An 8,289-nucleotide genomic window follows, 5' to 3' on the forward strand; every position below is an offset into this window, starting at 1 on the left:
GTGTGTGTGTGTGTGTGTGTGTATGTATGTATGTGTGTGTCAGCTTCCCCTAGTCTCCTGCATGATATTTACGGTGATGAAAACTACTATACTGCTACTGTTGTAATACTCTGCAGAAGAACATATTTATGTAAATATATGAAAAATGTGGTTAAAACCGATCAAATTTTCTTGCAATGAATTAAATCTTTAAAGACAAATTATTAAACAAATATATAATGTAAATAGTTTGTACAATATGCTTCATCTAAAGTTTGTTTTGGGAAAATTCATTGTCTTTCTGAGAGGTAGATGATGAATACCCCTCACACGCCATGCATTAAGTATGGAGCTATAACCAGACCCTGCTGCAGCTCCATAATAACAAAGACACAAGAGGGGATGTATCAAACTTCTCATCGCATACTTTCCAAAATATTAAACTACTGGAGGAAAAGCTCCACTTGCTAGCTTTTGGGATGTTTGTTGAGTTGTTATTGTTTTGTCAAACTACTGTTTCCAAGATCAAGAATGAATATTTGAGCTCAATGTATTGATTTGTTTATACTTTCAAATATGTTTTGCCATGTACGTATTGTACGTTTACAGTCATTGCAGATGGTTATTAGGCAACGTGTATACTTGAAGGCCAGATGATAGGGACAACGATGAATATCCTTTTTGATTTTGATTAATGTCATATTCATGGCCCGCCAGAAGCATCAGAGGACTGAGTGGCTGCAAATAGGCTCTAGATTTAGATTTAGATATATTTGCATTTGCAGTCCTTGGGAAGCACGTACAATCTCTAATCTCAGGTCCTGGGGCCTCATTTATTAAACCTGTTATGCAAAAAAAAGTTGCGTGAATTTGAGTTATATGAGTTATGAGTATAGTCTTTGGAAAATTGCACTTGTGTTGGCCTATGCCCCAAATGTTTTTAATAGCAGTTTCTATGGTATGCTCACCAATCAAATGCTGGAGTTAACAGTCTTTTCTTTTGTTGTTGGTGCCAACCTGTAAGGATTAATCCTTTTTCTCAGGTAGACATACAGTTGTGTTCAAAATAATAGCAATCCAACATCACTAACCTCATAAAACATATTTTTTTGGTAGAAGTTACATTTCCACCTGGCAAATAATGTACTACTAAGTGTTGTAGAGTCATAGAAAACCAACAGACCCAACAGTCATGACTTGCATGCTGCTCATTCTGTGTAATTGAATCTGTAGTTGAAAGGGGCATGTTCAAAATAATAGCAGTGTTGTGTTCAATTAGTGAGGTGATTGATTCTATGAAAAAACAGGTGTCAATTATGGCCCATATTTAAGTAAGGAAGTAAGCAAATATTGTCCATGCTAGTTATAGTGCATTTTACTCTGAAATACTCAGCAAAATGGGTTGTTCTAGACATTGCTCTGAGGAACAGCGGACTTTGATTAAAAAATTGATTGGAGAAGGGAAAACATAAAGAAGTGCAGAAAATATAGGCTGCTCAGCCAAAATTATTTCAAATTCCTTGAAATAGCATCCAAAGCCTGAATGACGTGGGGAAAAACTGTCAACTACCATTCAAATGGATCTAGGGTGGAAGGCTCAACCAATGATCAACTCCTGGAAAATAAAAGAACACATCGTTGATGTGGCTGAGCACAGTAAGACTCCAATGTCACTTCTTTCGCTTGACGCAATGAAAACCTTTGACAGACTTGAGCGGCCATTTCTATGGTCAGTCATAGAGATGATGGGCTTTGGCAAAACTTTTATTGGGATGATTAAAGCTTTGTACTCTAATCCCTCAGCTCGAGTCTTTTTTAAAGATTATTTGGGAATTTTTAGGCCTTTTTTTTGACAGGACAGCTGAAGACATGAAAGGGGAGATAGAGGGGAGAATGACATTCAGCAAAGGGTCGCAGGTTGGAGTAAAACCCAAGCCCACCGAGTCAAGGAGCAACCCACCACATGTGTGCGCCCGCTCTACCAACTGTGCTGTCCGGGCACCCCCTCAGCTTGAGTCTTAACCAGACACACCTCCTCTTCTTTGTTTCCTCCGCCAAGGTTGTCCCTTGAGTCCTGCATTTGTAATTTCTCTGTAGCCTCTAGCTCAAACCATTCGCCAGTCGATAATGGTGTCACCAATGTGCATTCACAATATACAGTAAATCTCTTATTATTGTTGATAATAAGGGTGATGTTTTTTTTTTTTTTAGAGAACCCGTCTTAGCCTCTCCCTCACCTTCTATTATGTGAGGAGTATGGAAGCTTATCAGGCGTTAAAAGTAACTGTCTAAAGTCTGCACTACTTCATTTAAATGAGTCGCAATGCCCGCATCTCAACCATCTCTGTTGGCATCCCCATTGTAAAGCAATTTAAATATGTATTCATTGAGGTCTACCCCTGCTTGAACCACATTAGTAAACATAACTATTCTGCTGCTCTGAACAACGTCTTGAAACGTATATCAGTGATTAAAATGATTGTTTTACCCAGGGTTAATTTTGACCCTGAGCGCTATGCTGCCTCTCTCCCCTCCTACGGGCTACTGGTGTAAATTACAATCGGTATCTATTGTACATTTATCTGGAAAGACACGATTCAAGATGTCCACTTTACAGAGGAGGAAAGAGGAGGGTGGCCTGTCTGTTCCCAACTTCAAACATTACTTCTGGTCCTTTGTGTTGAGGCCTCTTCTCACTTGGTTTAGTCCAGATCTGTGTGTTTGTTGGCGTTCCTAAGTGCTATAACAGAACCTTGGTGTTTGGCCCCGTCTTGTGTTTGTGTTTGTGTGTGTGTATGTGTGTGTGTTTATGTTTGTCTGTTTCTGCATGTGTTGTTTTGTCTCCCTCCCTCCTTTTTGCTCACTGGGTTGCTTGGGCCTGGGACGCGTTCCTTTGTTCCAGCGTATTGTTTGTAACTGTTTTTAAATGTTTGTGGTTTTTGAATTACAAAAATAAAAATAAAAACTTTATCACAAAAAAAGAAAAAGTTGAGGGAGAGTGAAATTTGCGGTTGCAACATTCCTTGAAAAAGTCGGGATTTATAAAGAATTTACATGCACAAAAATATGCCCAGTTTTCCGCAAACCTTTGCGTGTGATGATGCATAACGCTCCCAGGCTTTGTAGACTGTGTTTTAGTGACCGCCGATGGTAACACTAAATATCACATGGATAGAGTACTCTGGATGCAGAGCGCACAGCCGGCATAAAAAAAAAAACACCTGCGCCACTTAATTACTATTATCAATTGTTATTATTAATATATGTATTAATTACCCTGATGAAGACAATATGACTCCAATCCACTACCTGTTTATTGGACTTAATTAACCTATTGGGACAGTAAATAAATAGCGCCACAGTTCCCGATGGCCCGTGCATTGCAACCAATCAACAGCATGGCAAGATTTGGTATTGCTCGAAGATTCAGCGAAAGCACCTCGATCTCAAAATCACTGAATAGTGTTTTTTCACAATTTTTCCCTTTCATGATTGATCATCAAGGGCTCCTTTACAAGGCTGGAATATTCATCGATTGATTGATATGGACCTTATAAGGACACATATGGGACGGCCTTGGGAGGAGTGTGAGGCTCGTGCACAACCGCACAAGGTAACGCATCTCCGTATTTATAACGAGAAGAGTCTGAACAGGTTAGCACCGCATGGTGTTAGAAACAGAATGTTGTTTTTGCTGACAACAATTCTGACTTTTTGGCGATCAAAATCTTTCAGAATACGAGCTACGCAGAGTTGTATAAATGTGGCCCCAGGATGGATGTGCAGAGTTAAAGGTGCTCTAAGCAATGTTGGGTGACGGCACTTCTTGTTGACGTTCAAAATATTTTCAAACAAAACAAGGCTAGCTCGCCCCTCCCTCCTCCTCATCCCGTCCCCTCTCCCTCCCCTCTGTGCTTCTGCACACTAACTCCGCAACCCCCACCCTCAAATCCTTCTTGTTGGTTATGGGCTGGAACGCTGGAAGACTATTTGTTATGTTTGGTGGTGCAGGTTGGCACAGTTTGTTTTTGTGGACCCTGGGCTGTCTACAGAGACCATGTTTTTTTACAGTGTGTTCAGGGGACAGGCAGCTAGCGGATAGTGAGAAGATGTTTGTTGTATGTGACAAAAAAAGTTGTAGCCTAAAAAAACGTGTGACATCACTTAGAGCACCTTTAAGACAACTAAGCTCAGTCATGAGGGAGGTTTCTTTGTGCCAACTGAAAGTAAAGCTTTTCTCTCACTGTAACCCCTCCCCATCTGTCTAGTCAGTCTATCAGTCAGTTAGTCAATTATATGCTGATATGTTGATTCACAACCTCTTCCTTGAAATAAGGGGTGTGAACTATCAAATATCCAATTTCCTCTCTGTGAGAGCAAAAGAAAAATGACTGCTGTTCTTTGTTCTTCGGTTGGGGAAAAAATGAAAGAACAGAAGGATAAATTACAGTCTTAGAAAGATCTTTAGATCTTCAGAAACACTGAATTATCAATCTGACTATATATTTGGTGACATATTGTTCCATTTTGGTACTATTTAGAAAATTGCCTTTTTCAATCATCAATCAATAATCATCTCAGGTTGACAAGTAATTGCCCAATACTGTATAATGTGTATAACAGTATTTTTTTTTAAATTGTTTGTAATATAGTGAGAAACATACAAAAAAGATTTAGGTTGCAATGCCACAAATGACTTACAGTAGATCTCCAAAAATCTCCTAGCTGCATGAAGTTTGAAAATGTCCCAACTAATCGCTCAAGATAAAGATTTATTAATACATTATGTTAGGCAATGTAGTTACATTCAGAAGACATTAACATGAACATGTTTTGGGGTGTGATGGTTTGATTGATTGACATGGGTCTCCATCACACACAGCTGGTGGATGCAGTCCACCTCAGCTCCTCACGGGTGCCCAGAGTTTGGATCTCGTAACTGTAATAGCTGACATTCGTGTTGGCAACCAACCATCCCCACAGAGACACATGGGTGACGGTTTACTAGTCTGCAGTGTTTCACTGCCTTTTGCTTCAGCTTCATCATGACAAAAATGATAAGTAGGTATGAGGAATGGTTGGATGGGTTGCCGGGAATACCTACACCGAAGTGTTTTGTGTGTGGTGGAGCATGCAAAGGCAGTAAATGTAAAGAAGAAATCATCAATGGAAGAACTGTGCTCATGTCAGTTTTTTGTCACTTCTCTGTCACTTCTCCAGGCTGTCTTCTATTAGCAACTCCTCTGGTCCTCGCAGGCTTCTTGAACCATTTCTGTCCAATAAGGATGCATAATCCATGCCAAATGACCCGCCTGCACATGAGGAGGACCAGCAGCACCACCACAAGAGTCCCAGAGAACATGGTCGAACCTACAACGTACACATCAGCTTATTAGTACTTAAAGAAATCCTGATATACATTCAGTTTCTGTATGCTTTAAACAATATGTGTCATCTGATCATGTCTAAAGGCAAATGTGTTACAAAGAGCCACCCTTAGTAATGTAATCTATCTAAAATTCTAAAGAAAGACAAATATAAGGAAATGTATACCGGAAAGACAGAATACATTGATATTTACGATATTTAAGTGCTTTCAACTTTGTGGCCACATGACACAACCTTTGTGTCCAAAGGCAGCTTAACAAAGAACTTTTTTTCCCCCATTTTAGTCTGGAAGAACTTGACTGACCTGCACAGAGCCTTGACCTTAACCCCATCTAACACCTTCGGGATGAACCAGAGCAAAAGCACATGCTTACTAAAGAATCCCGTTATGGGAGAAAAACCTGCTCTGGTTTATTGGCATTTATTTAAACCAATCACAATCCTCTTTGACGGCGCTAAGCGCCTGACAGAACTGCAGAGCCAGTGCAAAATAGCCTCGGGTAGGGACTTGTTTAGGTAGAATATGTGTATGTTCAAAAGTTATTTCAGTCATGGAACAGAAAACTCTGGACAGATAGTCTAGCTAGCTAATGGGCAACCGGGCGAAAAGAGCGTGATCTGCCGCAATTTCCGGCAGCACCGGATCAATCCTGGAAGTTGAACGTTGTGGATATAGACTACACAGCGATTGACTAGGTTTGCAGAGGAGACAGTGCGTAACGTAACAATATGAACAGAGCTAGGTTAGTAACAGGCATTTCTGGGACATGGATGGACACAAATGGAAAGAGAAAGGAGAGAGGAGCTCAGTGTGTCAAAGGAAGTCCCCGGGCAGTCTACAACTATTACAGCATAACTAAGAGAGACAGGGTAAAGAGAGGAGCCTGGTCGGGTTGTACTAACCTGGCTCTCTCTAGTTTTATTATATCATTGATTATATTGTAAATTAACCTGACAACTATGAAGAGAAGCAGAGAAGACCTATTTAAATTTAGTTTGTATCCCTTATTAAATAAAATCTCTAATTTTTATAGAATAAAATGTTAATTTTATTTATTACTGAATTACCATGTGCAATATCTTTCTCTGGACTTCCTCTTGTCATATTTTAAATAGTTTGACAGGATAACAAAGACATTTTTATGGAATAGTAAAAAACCCTAGATACCCCTAGGTTTTTATTAAAATACAAAGACTAATTGATAGAGGAGATTTGTGTCTACGAAATATGTTGTGGTAATACTATGCTTTTAACTTAAGTCATCTGGCCCACTGGTCACTTCCTCCTGAGAGAACCCCACCCCGGTATTGTAGTGAGCAATCTGTTCCTGCCCCATTATTGCCCTTACAAAGCCTGTCCGTCAAACTGTTTGGTGAGGCAAAAACATAACAATAATCTCCCACGTGAAAGTGACCAAAGTGGCTGTTTGAACTGGATCTATATCTAAATACTAGTGTTTGGTGAAATCCAAAGTTATATATTGGTAGATCTCCCCTTTTTTGAGGGATTGGTTGGAAAAGGAAATTGTTACACTGGGGGATCTGTATCTCTGTGGCATATTTAAATCCTGAGGATGTGTTATAGCAATTTGGAATCCCTAGATTTAAATTTTCCAGATATTTGCAACTTCACCATCTGTTATTGTGGATTTTTGGATCCAGTTCTTCTGCCCCAAAGGCATCAGAATGTTAAGATGTTGTAGAAATATTGACAAGGTCGTGAGGCTTCTGGGTATAAATCTACGCTCAGGAAGAACCTGGAGGATGGCCCTCAAGAAGACATGGGAAAGGGATCTTTGAGTATTACACTGGATGATGAGGAGTAGCACAGAATCTGTGGGAATATTAAAACTGTCACAAGATGTAAAGGTGCACCTCATTCAGTTCAAGATTATCCATCGCTTTTATTGGACTTTCTCCAGATTGTTCAGAATTGGTCTAAAAGAGAAAGCAAATTGTTGTAAATCGAGAGACAGAGGACTGAAAATAACTTCATGTCCTATGGTCCCGTGATAAGGTCCAGAAATTTTCGACTGGGATAAATGATAACCTACTGTATGTCAGATTGCAGGGACCCCGGTTCCATTCAGCCAAAGATTGTTGGAGCTCTGCTAAGGGTTGAAAAAAAAACTTTGATCAACCCAAAACAAAGGTCTAGACACTTGGAATGACCAGTCGCAAGTTACATACTGATTAAATTTTCCAGAAACTTTCCCAGATTACAATGGTTAAAATCACTTAGGACAAATATCTGTGCGTTTGGTGCAATCCACTGAAGCCACTGCACTGTTTTGGTCATGGGTTGGGTAGCATTATCAACATTAGCTTTTGATTGAATGTAGGCAAGAGTCATGAATACTTGTGGAAATTCACTTGGAAGATGAAAGAGACAGAGATACAGAAAGGAGTTTTTTTTCCACAGTGACTCTCTCTGACAACTACTGTATTACACCAGCTTTGATTGACGTATAGACACAAGCCCCTACCAAAAAAACTGAAACTGTTGGGCCAAGATACATGTTGGTGATGCAGACTGTATGAAGCGTTTTTTCTTAAAAAGCGGCTTTGGTATTGACAGATGCTTATATTAGCAATAAAGAAACTGTAATGCTCTTGTGGTCGAAGGGAAGCAATTTCCTGCAGCCAGCTTTTCCAAATCTAGTGGAAGCCTAGCCAGAAAAGCTAAGGCTGTCATAGCAGCAGGAATGTTTTTGGTTATTCACATAGAAGTCAAAAACATTCAAAGGTTATAGAGTTTGAACATTTAATTGTGTGCGTCTAATTTCAAAAAAATGGAAATAAAAGATTGAGTTGGAAAAGGAAAGTAGACCGAAAGCTAATTAGTTAGTTACAGTAACAGAGAAAAACTAACTCATTACCTCCTCCTCTGTGTGTGTGTGTGTGTGTGTGTGTGTGTGTGTG

General features: G+C 39.6%; 1 long non-coding RNA gene across 1 annotated transcript in view; it reads left to right on the forward strand.

Moving 5' to 3' along the window:
- The window catches only part of LOC116703436 (uncharacterized), a 36,191-nt gene that overhangs the window by 503 nt on the left and 27,399 nt on the right, over positions 1-8,289 (forward strand). The gene's annotated exons all lie outside the window — the stretch shown is intronic.

This window comes from Etheostoma spectabile, chromosome 15, assembly GCF_008692095.1.
Source record: "Etheostoma spectabile isolate EspeVRDwgs_2016 chromosome 15, UIUC_Espe_1.0, whole genome shotgun sequence".
Lineage (NCBI taxonomy): Eukaryota > Metazoa > Chordata > Actinopteri > Perciformes > Percidae > Etheostoma > Etheostoma spectabile.